The sequence below is a fragment of the Hypanus sabinus genome, chromosome 12 (genome assembly GCF_030144855.1).
Source record: "Hypanus sabinus isolate sHypSab1 chromosome 12, sHypSab1.hap1, whole genome shotgun sequence".
In the NCBI taxonomy this organism is placed as follows: Eukaryota; Metazoa; Chordata; class Chondrichthyes; order Myliobatiformes; family Dasyatidae; genus Hypanus; species Hypanus sabinus.
In genome coordinates, this window is record NC_082717.1 from 94,036,358 (window position 1) to 94,050,428 (window position 14,071).

Genomic DNA, 14,071 nt, shown 5'->3' on the forward strand with positions numbered 1-14,071 from the left:
CTGACAATCACTTTAAAAATGACAGATGGCTCCGCAGAGTTCTTAGACCCAGGGAGTTAACACAGCAAACAGGAATGATCTGCTATTCTTTATTTGAAACATTTATTGAAAAGTGTAATTATCAACTTGCTGCTCTCCTCCCCAAACCCCAGTTTGTGTAGATGCTGTGTAATTTGCAATCCTGTTACAACTTTGTGCCAAGAAACGACAGACAACACACTGTGTACGATTAAAGGAATTCAATTTATGAATCTTAAGTAAAGGGTTAGTAAAGCAAAGAAAAAACATTATAATTAAACAATCAAATGTACACCAGCTGGAGCTCAATCCACCGATCCTCAGTCAATCTTGCTCCCCAGCTCCACTGAATCATGATCTCTCCACCAGGTTGTGTCCTACAACCGGTTCTCTCCAGCATCATCTCTCGCCGATAAAAACACCCAGCTCACATTCCAAAGCATCCATTATCTCTAACCATAACCCAAACACTGCTTCTACAGAAAGACTATTATGTTAGCAGTGAAACCTTCCCCAGGATGTTACATACACACAGAACGCTGCATAACTGCAACCTCAAGAGTATGCAAAAATCATATGAAGAACAAGTAAACTTGAATCTATATAGCATAGATGCCATTGCAAAGCCCTCCTGATAGGATATTAGAAGGCATTTTGAACTACCATGTCTTGCCTTCAGATGTGCTTTGAACTGACCTACAATCATCACAGAACTGTAATAAAATTCATAAGGATTTTGACCTTGAAAATATTAGTTTAAAAGCTGATGACATTTTTTGTGCATTCTACCAAGAAACAAAACAAAAAAAGCAGTGGAGGTTAGTCAAAATAATGAAACTCAGATGACAACACACAGCTTTTGTCAAATCGGACCTATGAATGAATGCATGAATGCACACACACACAAACAACACACTTTTAGGCCAGTGGGATTTTGTAACACACCTTAACAGTTCTAGAATCCAATGTCATGCTGAGTACCAGGATTTATTGAAAATCTAATTACCCCTCTTTGGACTTAAATACAATCTACTGTTTTCACATAGATTGTATTTAAATTGAGAGTAAGGTGATTCATAGTTCGATTCTCAGTGAGAGAGCACAAGCCCTTAAAAGATACACCTGCAAATGAATTATTTCACATTAACTGCTTACTGCTCCAATCTTAAAGCTTTTCTTTAGAAATTAGGCACTGTTTTTAGCTTAAAACTAAAAGCCTTTCAATATTTCAAGGGGCAAAAAAATTTGAGAATTTTCTGGCTGAAAGCACCTAGGAAGTTAAGGCACTTAAAATAAACTTTGAAGCAGCAGCAGTACTTATCTTAAGAAGGTTCCACCCTAATAAGGTGCAAAGCTTCATGCTAACCCTGTCAACGTGAAATTCGTGCAGTGAGAAAGTGGAAACTCATTACTCTTGAGTTGAGAACTAGGCCATTAAACACAGGTAGTTCTGCCTACCTGAGTTCTTTTTTGAATTTTGGCTTTTATAAACTGCTTAAAATACCAGGAACTGATTTTATTCATGCCAGACCTACTGCGCTGGACAATAACTTACAAATCAAGTGTGAATTTGTCATTTGAAACAACTAATTCCATTATAGTGTTACCTGGTATATTTATGACTATCCCCTCTACATGCAACTGTACCTAGCAAAATAGTGCAATCCAACAACAAATGCATGACTAGCCTGTCTGTGAAAGCACTAGAGGCTGGAGTTTGTCGAAGCTGAGTATCTTCCCACACTCTCCCTTCATTGGCATCAGCTCACTAATTTCACCTGTACAAGTTATGAGCATAGGAAAGTGATTTAACAATCTAAAGAATAGCTTATTTGTCATATGTACATCAAAACAATTTTTACATATAGTGAAATGTGTCAATGACCAACACAGTCCGAGGATGTGCCAGGAGGAGCCTACAAGTGCCGTCACGTTTCCAGCACCAACATAGCATGCCCACAACTTACTAAGCCTATACGTCCTTGGAATGTGGAACCAGGAGCACCCAGAGGAAACCCATGCAGTTATGCGGAAAATGTACAAACTTCTTACAGACAGCAAAAGAACTAAACACTGTAAAGTGTTATGCTGTCAGCTACACTGCACAGTAAAGGCAACAGAACATCTGAGAACCTGATGAACAGAAACTATGGTGTATTTTTAAAGTACAAAATAAATTTATTATCAAAGTACATGTATGTACTTCCCGTTAAGATAGCGCTACCGAACATATACAACAGCTTTCTGGCAGTCAAAAAGCTAAGAAATTTGACAACAAGCATACTAAAAAATATCTTTACTGAGGTAATTTGTGTTAAATTATCACCACAAAGAGTGAAGGGGTGAGCAATGGCGAGGTAAGTTCGGGGGATGAGCCGAGATGGTGCATTGCAGAATCATTCCAGGTGGAGTTCCGATGGCCATACAACTGGCCCGGGTGCAAGGTTGGATCATTCTGGGTGCCAAAAGGAGATGCTGGGGCCCATGTAGAGGAGATTTGGCGCCCATACAACTGGTCCAAATTTGTCAGATCACTCTGGGTGCCAAGCTGATTTAAAGAGCTTGAGAGCGGCTTCAGGCTCGGTGAGTCACTGGGTGGCTTGGTCTAGGCCCCGAGCCTTTCGCAGTAGCCGGGCCCCAGTGCAAGGTAAGATCCACTGTTTAGACAATTTAAACACTAGCCCAGATCAAAGGTGAGAGGCGACTTTGCTCGCTCTCTACGATGGTCACTCTCCCTCGTGTGTGTGTGTATGTGTGTGTGTGTGTATTTGTGTGTGTGTGTGTGTGTGTGTGTGTGTGTGTGTGTGTTTATATATATATATATATTACTAAGGCCATGAAGTCTGTCCTGGCTGTTATGTTCCATGCCCACTAATATTATGAACTGACAAGCGAGGCTTTGGGCCTACACTGGGCTACAGATCTGAGGACTCGACCTTGGTTAGGACTGTTGTTGTTTGTTTCAATTATTTACATGATTTGCGTTGATTTTTCCTCTTGCATATTGAGTATGAGTCTTTTATTTTTATCCTTTTCTTTCCAGTTCTTCGTGGCTACCTGTGAACACACAAAACTCAAGGATGTATAATTTACACATTCTTTGAAAATAAATCCTTGGATTCTTTTGAATCCTTGAATGTCACCATATACAACCTTGAGATTAATTTTCTTGCAGGCATACTCCATAAATTCCATAATGTAATAATAACCATAACAGTATCAATGAAAGACCATACCAACTTGGGCATTCAACCAGTGTGCAAAACATGACAAACTGTGCAAAGACAAAAAGAAATACTAATAATAAATAAATATACAGTAAATATTGAGAACATGAGATGAACAGTCCATTGATTGTGGGAATATTTGGTTTAACAGCCTGATGGTTGAGGAGCAATAACCATTCCTGAACCTGGTAGTGGAAGTCCTGAAGCTCCTGTACCTTATTCCTGATGGCAGCAGCCAGAAGAGGGCATGCCCTAGGCGATGGGGGTCCCTGATGATGGATGTTATTTTCCTGTGACAATGGTGCGGAGGCCTTTACCCGTGATGAACTGGGCTGTATCCACTACTTTTTGTAGGATTTTCTGTTCAAGGACATTGGTGTTTCCATATCAGACTGTGATGCGGCCAGTAATTACACACTATGCTAACATTGATAGAAGTTTGTCAAAGTTCTTGTTAATAGGTTCACGGATTGAAAAACAGACATACGAAGATAAATTCAACATAACAAAAGACAGAAAAAGGAATGGGAATGAATGAAATGGGGAAGATGTCGCGCTGACAGACTGGTGAGAGAGGTTGTAAAGAAATGTTTAAAAACTGGTATCGCCTTTACTATAATAAAGCCTTTAAAGGGCTTGCCAATTTAAATCAGTTCAAAGGTGGTTTTATGGTCCATAACAGCACAGTCACAAATACCAAGGTACCAAACTGCTCCTAGGAAATTCTAGGTCACTAAGTTTTTTGTATATTTGCTTTGCTGGGGTCACAGCAAAACAAAAGTTCCAAAAATCCTGGGCATTTGCAGCATAATATACAGATGGAAAGTACTGCTATAACTTAAGACAATCTTTCAAGGTCAAGCATAACTTGATTCTATTCTGGTTCAATGGATTTGGGAAACATAGAAACAAAGAAAATAGGTGCAGGGGTAGGCCACTCAGCCCATTGAGCCTGCACCGCCATTCAGTATGATCATGGCTGATCATCCAACTCAGAACCCTGTACCTGCTTTCTCTCCATACCCCCGATCCCTTTAGCCACAAGGGTCATATCTAACTCCCTCTTAAATATAGCCAATGAACTGGCCTCAACTGCTGTTTGGGAGGATATGTGTTGTGTCCGTGACTTTGCTGGGTTCCCTTCTACTTCCAATAAGACCAAAACATGCTTTGTGCCTTTCTGTTCAATTTCAGCATTGACATAGACAGAAATTTCTAAGTGAATGGCATTTATTTTTTCCAAATGATGTTTTAAAAATATCCTTTGTGCTTTGTTTGTTCTGGAAACATCCGACGGTGATGAAACAGTGTCTGGTATTAAAAGCACACTTGTTAATCCAGAATCTTCTGCAAACATAATTTCACAGGTCTTGTTGGTAAAGAAATGCTATTTGTCAGTTGTCAAACTAAATGGTTCACGAACAAGGCATGAAACTTCTAACTCAGAAGATATAAAGGTTGAACTGAAATGAAAATAGTACTGTTTATAATTTATAATTCCAATGTGACCAACCTTCTGCTCACAATACTTTAGGAAGGATGAGAGAGGAGATTAACATCTCATCTCCAACTCACTGATAATCAACACTGGTGCACCTCAAGGATGTGTGCTTAGTTAGCCCTATGCTCTACTCTCTCTATACCTACGGCAGTTCAAAAGCCATTTATAAATTTGCCTAGAACACAATTATAGTTGGCAAAATTTCAGATGGTGATGAGGAGGCAAGATAGATCAGCTGGCTGAGTATAAACCCTTGTACTCAACATCAGTAAGGCAAAGGAACTGATTGCGGACTTTAGGAAAGGGAAACAATGAAACACACACAAGTCCTCATCAAGGGATCAGCAGTGGAAAAGCTGAGCAGTTTCAAGTTCCTGGGTGTTAACTTCTCTAAAGATCTATCTGGGCTCAACATATTAATGCAATTACAAAGAAAGTACAACAGTGGCTATATTTCATTATAAGTTTGAGAACACCTGGTATGTCACCAAAGACACCTACAAATTTCTACAAATGTACCATGGAGAGCATTCTAACTGGTTGCCTCACCATCTATCATGGTGAAGCCATTGCACAGGATGGGAAAAAGCTACAGTAAGTTGTAAACACAGCCAGCTCGCTCATGAGCACTGGCCTCCCCAGCAGAGGACACCTTCAAAAGGCAATGCCTCAAAAAAGGCAGCATTCGTCACTGGGGAACCTCGTCATGCACACTTATCATTGCTACCATCAAGGAGGTGGCACAGGAGCTTAAGACACATACTCAATGTTTCAGCAACACCCTCCTCCTATAGATTTCTGAATGGACAATGAATCCATAAACACTACTTCACTTTTTTTCCTCTCTTTCTGCACAACATCTGTAATTTATAGTTTATTATGTGTTGCTATGTACAGCTGCTGCAAAACAACAAATTTCTCAACATATGCCTGTGATATTAAACCTGATTTTGATTTGGATTCAGAACAATTCTGCAAATGAAAGATTATTGTTATAAAGATGTTTGGTGAAGGAGAGCTTGTTCTTCAAAGAGCAAAGATGACTAAGAGGAAACTTAATCAGATTAAAGATCATAAAAGGTGTTTCCATGGAACAAATAGATACATGCCTAAAGGATGAATAGCTAGAAGGCATAAATTTAATTGCTTTAATAAAAGAGCCAAAAATAATTTGAGAAAATTCGTAACGTGACAAGTGATTAACATTTAGAATGCAGGCTGCCTATAGATAATGAGCTGGTTCCATTTTCACAGCCATCCTGAAAAGCAATTTTGTGCCCAAGTCAGAAAATACAATAAAATCAGTCAATAGGGTTACTCCATAGTATTGTAATGGATAAATCAAAGTACACGACTGACTGGAGAGAATAACTACAAAAACAGGAGAGAGCAAACTAGTTCCTCTTCATAGCACCACACACACCAGACTTTTATATTTTGTGGGTGCTTGATTGTTAGCAGAAGTTGAGCATTGGCAAGCTGGAGATGGCCTGTACTGTACTCTGAATGGTGAATGGAAAAACAAGTGGAACCAAGTCTTTTAATTTGTTGGGACAGACTCATTGAAGCAAAGGTCTCCACTTCTGTTCCTATAAACATTCAAATCTAGTTTAAAAAGCTGAAGGAAACATTGACTGCCTTGCTTCATTGTCACATCTGGAGTGAATTTAAGAGAAATGCTGAGAATTTGAAACTTGAATAATCAAGACTTGCAAAACATTTTTTTTTAAAAATCAATATTTATTTCCCATCCCCAATTGCCCTTAGAAAGGTGATAATGAGCCATCTCCAAGAATCACTGTAATCCTTTTACTGAAGATGCTCTCACAGTACTATAGAGAAGGGCCTTCCACTGACAGAGAAGGACCAATGGTAAAGTTTCCATGCCATGCGGTCAACAACTTGGAAATTACCTCCTGTGTTATACTCTTTGTTACTGATGCTAGAAAAGCTTGGCTTAGGAGATGCTGTTTTAAAAACCTAGGAGAATAACTACAATGCATTTTCAAGATGTTGCAAATTGAAACCAAGTCAGTCTAGTATTAGTACTTGATAGGACAAGATATTTAAGATGGTGCAAGCCAACACGAACTGGGTTATAAATAGCTTGTATTTATAATACCTAGCTGTAAAATTTTCATTTTATCTACTCTGACTGCCTAATACACAGGTTCAATGAAGCACAATGAAGCACATCCATAACTGTTTGCACCCATTCTATAGGCTAGACCCATTTAACTGGGGCCAGGGAGAAATGAGAAGCAGTCTCCACACTGATTTCTGTCACATCCTTGACAGAGCAGTAACTATAGTTCAAGCATGAGCAATCACAATCAAGTTTGCAGAGAGCTGGATGACCACAATCTTCCAACATCAGGCAGTGTTATGCAAACTGAAGATTTTCCAGGTCACCAGGACTGGACTACACTTGGTTGCGTAACCTTTGTGTGGGGTGTGAGTGGAATTGCTATAAGGGCATATGTATCAGAGGGGCAGAGAGTATGTGCAAGCGCTAGGCGGAGGGAGAGTGCTTCATTAAGTGAAGCATGCCAAGGGAAATAGAAAGGGTGAAAGAGTAAGGAAACAGGAGACAGTGAGCACCTATGTATATGTGCTAAACCTGTGCAGTAATCGAAGACCACCAAAGCCTCACACTGCCAAGACTGTATGGTAATTGATGTGCAACAGCTACATCATGGTTTTAAAAAAAAATCACACTCAAGCACATTTGCAGTGGAAGCAAGTCACTCTCGACCACACAGTTGCCTGAAATAGAGGTGGCTGAAGACAAGCTGGAGAGTCAGATGCCATATTCCTAGTCCCATACAGTTAAAAGGAAAATTGCACACGTTGACAGCTTGGTTTTGACTTGGTGAGAGTGGAAGGACAATGTAGTCACGGTATGTGCAAAATTTGGGCAGCTTGGGTAACAGTCAATGTTATTTCCTGTACTATAAAAAACTGTGAAAACAGAGTACAATAAATAAATATGAATGAATGTGGGGGGGGGGGGATATAGAACATATAATAGTACAGCACATTACAGGCCCTTCAGCCCACAATGTAGTGCTGACCCTCAAATCCTGCCTCACATATAACCCCCCACCTTAAATTCCTCCATATACTTGTCTAGTAGTCTCTTAAACTTCACGTGTGTGTCTGCCTCCACCACTGACTCAGGCAGTGCATTCCATGCACCAACCACTCTCTGAGTGAAAAACCTTCCTCTAATATCCCCCTTGAACTTCCGTCCCCTTAATTTGTACTGAGCAGTGGTGCCCTGGGGAAGAGGCGCTGGCTGTCCACTCTGTCTATTCCTCTTAATATCTTGTACACCTCTATCATGTCTCCTCTCATCCTCCTTCTCTCCAAAGAGTAAAGCCCTAGCTCCCTTAATCTCTGATCATAATCCATACTCTCTAAACCAGGCAGCATCCTGGTAAATCTCCTCTGTACCCTTTCCAATGCTTCCACATTCTTCCTATAGTGAGGTGACCAGAACTGGACACAGTACTCCAAGTGTGGCCTAACTAGAGTTTTATACAGCTGCATCATTACATCAACTCTATCCCTCGACTTATGAAAGCTAAGCTTTCTTAACTACCCTATCTACCTGTGAGGCAAATTTCAGGGATCTGTGGACATGTACCCCCAGATCCCTCTGCTCCTCCACACTACCAAGTATCTTGCCATTTATTTTGTACTCTGCCTTGGAGTTTGTCCTTCCAAAGTGTACCACCTCACACTTCTCCAGGTTGAACTCCATCTGCCACTGCTCAGCCCGCTTCTGCATCCTATCAATGTCTCTCTGCAATCTTAAGCAATCCTCTACACTATCTACACCACCACCAATTTTTGTGTTGTCTGCAAACTTGCCAACCCACCCTGCTACCCGCACATCCAGGTTGTTAATAAAAATCACGAAAAGTAGAGGTCCCAGAACAGATCCTTGTGGGAAACCACTAGTCACAACCCTCCAGTCTGAATGTACTCCCTCCACCACGACCCTCTGTCTTCTGCAGGCAAGCCAATTCTGAATCCACCCGGCCAAACTTCCCTGGATCCCATGACTTCTGACTTTCTGAATAAGCCTACCGTGTGGAACCTTGTCAAATGCCTTACTAAAATCCATGTAGATCACATCCACTACCCTCATCTATATGCCTGGTCACCTCCTCAAAGAACTCTATCAGGCTTGTTAGGCATGATCTGCCCTTCACAAAGCCATGCTGACTGTCCCTGATCAGACCATGATTCTCTAAATGCCCACAGATCCTATCTCTAAGAATCTTTTCCAACAGCTTTCCCACCACAGATGTAAGGCTCACTGGTCTATAATTACCCAGACTATCCCTACTACCTTTTTTGAACAAGGGGACAACACTCACCTCCCTCCAATCCTCCGGTACCATTCCTGTGGACAACGAGGACATAAAGATCCTAGCCAGAGGCTCAGCAATCTCTTCCCTCACCTTGTGGAGCAGCCTGGGGAATATTCCATCAGGCCCCAGGGACTTATCCGTCCTAATGTATTTTAACAACTCCAACACCTCCTCTCCCTTAATATCAACATGCTCCAGAACATCAACCTCACTCATATTGCCCTCACCATCATCAAGTTCCCTCTCATTGGTGAATACTGAAGAGAAGTATTAATTGAGGACCTCGCTCACTTCCACAGCTTCCAGGCACATCTTCCCACTTTTATCTCTAATTGGTCCTGTCATCCTTTTGTTCTTCACATAATTGAAGAATGCCTTGGGGTTTTCCTTTACCCTGCTTGCCAAGGCCTTCTCATGACCCCTTCTTGCTCTTCTCAGCCCCTTCTTAAGCTCCTTTCTTGCTACCCTATATTCCTCAATAGATCCATCTGATCCTTGCTTCCTAAACCTCATGCATGCTGCCTTCTTCCACCTGACCAGATTTTCCACTTCACTTGTCACCCATGGTTCCTTCACCCTACCATTCTTTATCTTCCTCACTGGGACAAATTTATCCCTAACAAACTGCAAGAGATCCCTAAACATCGACCACATGTCCATAGTACATTTCCCTGCAAAAACATCATCCCAATTCACACCCACAAGTTCTAGCCTTATAGCCTCATAATTTGCCCTTATCCAATTATAAATTTTCCTGTCCTCTCTGATTCTATCCTTTTCCATGATAATGCTAAAGGCCAGGGAGCAGTGATCACTGTCCCCCAGATGCTCACCCACTGACAGATCTGTGACCTGACCCGGTTCATTACCTAATACTTGATCTAGTATGGCATTCCCCCTAGTCGGCCTGTCAACATACTGTGACAGGAATCCATCCTGGACACACTTAACAAATTCTGCCCCATCTAAACCCTCGGAACTAATCAAGTGCCAATCAATATTAGAGAAGTTAAAGTCACCCATGATAACAACCCTGTTATTTTTGCACCTTTCCAAAATCTGCCTCCCAATCTGCTCCTCGCCATCTCTGCTGCTACCAGGGAGTCTATAGAATACCCCCAGGAGAGTAACTGCTCCATTCCTGTTCCTGACTTCCACCCATACTGACTCAAAAGAGGATCCTGCTACATTACCCACTCTTTCTGCAGCTGTAATAGTATCCCTGACCAGTAATGCCACCCCTCCTCCCCTTCCCCCCCCCCCCATCCCTTTTAAAGCACTGAAATCCAGTAATATTGAGAATCCATTCCTGCCCTGGTGCCAGCCAAGTCTCCGTAATGGTCACTACATCATAATTCCATGTATGTATCCAAGCTCTCAGTTCATCACCTTTGTTCCTGATGCTTCGTGCATTGAAGTACACACACTTTATCCCTTCTATCTTACTACCTTTACACCCTTTATTCTGCTTCTTTTTCATCAAAGCCTCTCTATATGTTAGATATGGCCTTACTCCATGCATTTCTTTCACTGTTCTATCACTCCAGGTCCCATTCCCCTTGCAAATTAGTTTAAACCCTCCTGAACCATGCTAGCAAACCTACCAGCAAGGATATTGCTCCCCCTCGAGTTCAGGTGCAACCCAAACAATCTGTACAGGTCCCACCTTCCCCAGAAGAGATCCCAATGGTCCAAAAATCTAGAACCCTGCCCCAACTCCTCAGCCACGCATTCAACTGCCCTCTCCTCCAATTATTACCATCACTATCACGTAGTACTGGCAGCAATCCTGAGAACGCCACCCTTGAGGTCCCGTTCTTCAGCCTTCTGCCTAGTTCCCGAAACTCACACTTCAGGACCTCATCCCTCTTCCTGTCTATGTCGTTGGTCCCAACATGTATCACAACTTCTGGTTGCTTTCCCTCTCGCACCAGGATGTCATGCACCCGATCAGAGACATCCTGGATCCTGGCACCCGGGAGGCAACAAACCATGTGGGTTTCCTTCTCACGTCCACAAAATCTCCTGTCTGCTCCCCTGACTATAGAGTCTCCAATGACGACAGCTCTCTCTTCTCCGTCCCATCCTTCTGCACCACAGAGTCAGACTCAGTGCCAGAGTATGAAGTACCCAGAAAGGGATACATTCTCTGAAGGGGTTTGTCGTGTCCATTCTGGCACAGCTCACTCACCTACAGGCTCCACCAGACACTCAGCTCTCACCTGTGGCTCCAAATAGCTGTGTGCACGTGACAGCAGCCGCACCCCAGTACATCGCGTCGACAGATGGTTAAACCAGGTGAGGGTACCAGTGGGCCTCGTACGCCAGAGACACAGGAACATGCCTGTCCTAGCATGTAAACTCAGCTCCAATGGACAAGGTGCATGAGATCAACAGTGAGATCTAAAGGCCAGGAAGGTGGTTCTGCAGCTCTTTGTGGACAGCGAAGAGCATGACAAGGCACAGGAAAAGTCATGGTAATCCACTGCAACCAAGGAAAGTCCCAGTTTGAGACAATGACTCATACCACTGAACCTGGACTTCCGCGGTCAACAGAGTGGAACTGCCCCAATGCAATGGTTCTTCCACTTTAAAAACTCTCCTCCACAGGTCTCCTGTCATTGTTGGATACGGCAGCCAACATATGAATGTGGGATTGTAGAAATTATACAGGAAGACATGTTATTGTAACCGCCCAATTTGCCTGTTCCTCTGTGCACAATACCATACTGTAAAAGTCAACTCCAAGTTTTAAAAGGTACCAGAGGTTTTGTGGATGGGGGAAAAAAAAAAACACAATTTACATAAGTGTTCCACCCAAATTTAGTAAATGGGTCAAAAGGCTACATCTTCACTGAAATTGCATTTGTGTGTATGTTTAATTCAAACAACACAAAGAGCATGCTAATTTTGGTAACTCTCACCCAAAAGTAATGTGATTGACTTAGAAAACTGAACAGTAGTTCAGCAAAGAATGAAATACATTTCTTTCATAAACCAGTCTCCTCACAAATCCAATTTCACCATGGCTTCAAAAGCTAACAAATAGCTTACGGGTGTGTTCTATAACACCAATTTGCATGCTGTGCACTTTCTTGTAAAACTGAACCTCATTAGCCTTTGTAAGAAGATTTTTTTAAAATAAGTTTCTGTGGCACCATTCAGAACTTCAGGATGCATTAGTGGAAAGTACAAGGGTTTGCCAACTGACCGAAGACATGAACACAAATAAATACCATGTCTTAATTGGCACTCAAGAATGGAATTACTATCACAGTGGTACAATAATCAACAGATCAACTCAAGAAAGATCGCTTGGAAGAACCAGAGGACAAACCCCACTGCTCATTTTAAATGTTAAAGAGCCAAGAATTTTGCAACTGAGCCCATGTCCATTTACAGCCAATCCAAGTTTCCCAGACAACTAGCAGTAGGACAAAAACAGATTATGTTGAAACTTGATTTTTTAGTTATAATAGTTTTAAGTCAACAAAAAAATGCATGGAGTGCTCCTTTACAAAATTTTACAGAAACACCCTGACTGCAAGGATTGTGTGTTTATGCTTCTCTACACAAATTAATTAACATATAGGCCACCTCTGATCAGGAGGGAAAAATACAAATTCAGTGACCAGTTCAAGCCCAATTCAGACAGCTGCTAGACCTACTGCCTCACAGTGCCAGAGAGCTAGTTCAATTTAAACCTCTGATTCCATCTGTGTGGAGTTTGCATGTCCTCCTTGTGGCTGTGTAGGTTTCACTGAACATTACACCACAGTACAGGCCATTTGGCGCACAACATTGTGCCGACCTTTTAACCTACTCTAAGAATCTAACCCTCCACACCAACATAGTCCTCCATTTTTCTGTCATCCATATGCCGAAGTTTCTTAAATGTCCCTAAGCTTTCTGCCTGACAGGGCATTCCACCACTCTCTTTAACTTACATCGGATACCCTCCCCCAATATTTTCTTCCAATCACCTTTAAAATTAGGCCCGCTCATATTAGCCATTTCCACCCTGTGAAAAGTTCTCTGGGTATCCACTCTATGTCTCTGATCACTGTACACTTCTATCAAGTCTCCTCTCATCCTCCTTTGCCCCAAAGAGAAAGGCCCTAACTCACTCAAGGTATGTTCATAAGACATGCTCTCTAGTCCAGAAAGAATCCTGGTAAATCTCTGCACCGTTCTAAAGCATCCACATTTTTCTCACAATGAGGCAACCAGAAATGAACACTATATTCCAAGTGTGGTCTAACCAAGGTTTTATATAACCTGACAGGGCATTCCACCCTGTCATTACCTTGTGGCTCTTGAACTCAACCCCCAACTAATGAAGGCCAACACAACATATGCCTAACAACCCTCTCGCACTCACCACTCTTTGCGTAAAAAACTCACCCCCTGACATCTCCTCTGGACCTACTTCCAAGCACCTTAAAACTGTTCAATTTTATGCTAGCCATTTCATCCCTGGGAAAACACCTCTGACTATCCACACGATCAATGCCTCTCATCATCTTATACATCTCTATCAGGTCACCTCTCATCTACCTCTCCAAGGAGAAAGACTGAATTCACTCAACCTATTCTCATAAGGCATGCTCCCCAATCCAAGCAACATCCTTGTAAATCTCCTCTGCACCCTTTCTATAGTTTCCACATCATTCCTGTAGTGAGGTGACCAGAACTGAGAGTACTCCAAGTGGGGTCTGACCAGGGTCCTATATAGCTGTAAATTACCTTTCGGTTCTTGAACTCAATCCCACAATTGATGAAGGTCAATACACTGTACACGTTCTTAACCACAGAGTCAAACTGCACAGCAGGTTTGAGTGTGCTATGGACTCAGACCCCAAGATCCCTCTGATCCTTCACACTGCCAAGAGTCTTACCATTAATGCTATATTCTACCATCATATTTGACCTACCAAAATGAA

General features: G+C 42.0%; 1 protein-coding gene across 4 annotated transcripts in view; it reads right to left on the reverse strand.

The window, feature by feature from the left end:
* Positions 1 to 14,071, reverse strand: part of map3k4 (mitogen-activated protein kinase kinase kinase 4) — a 217,620-nt gene that overhangs the window by 147,745 nt on the left and 55,804 nt on the right. The window lies entirely within an intron of this gene.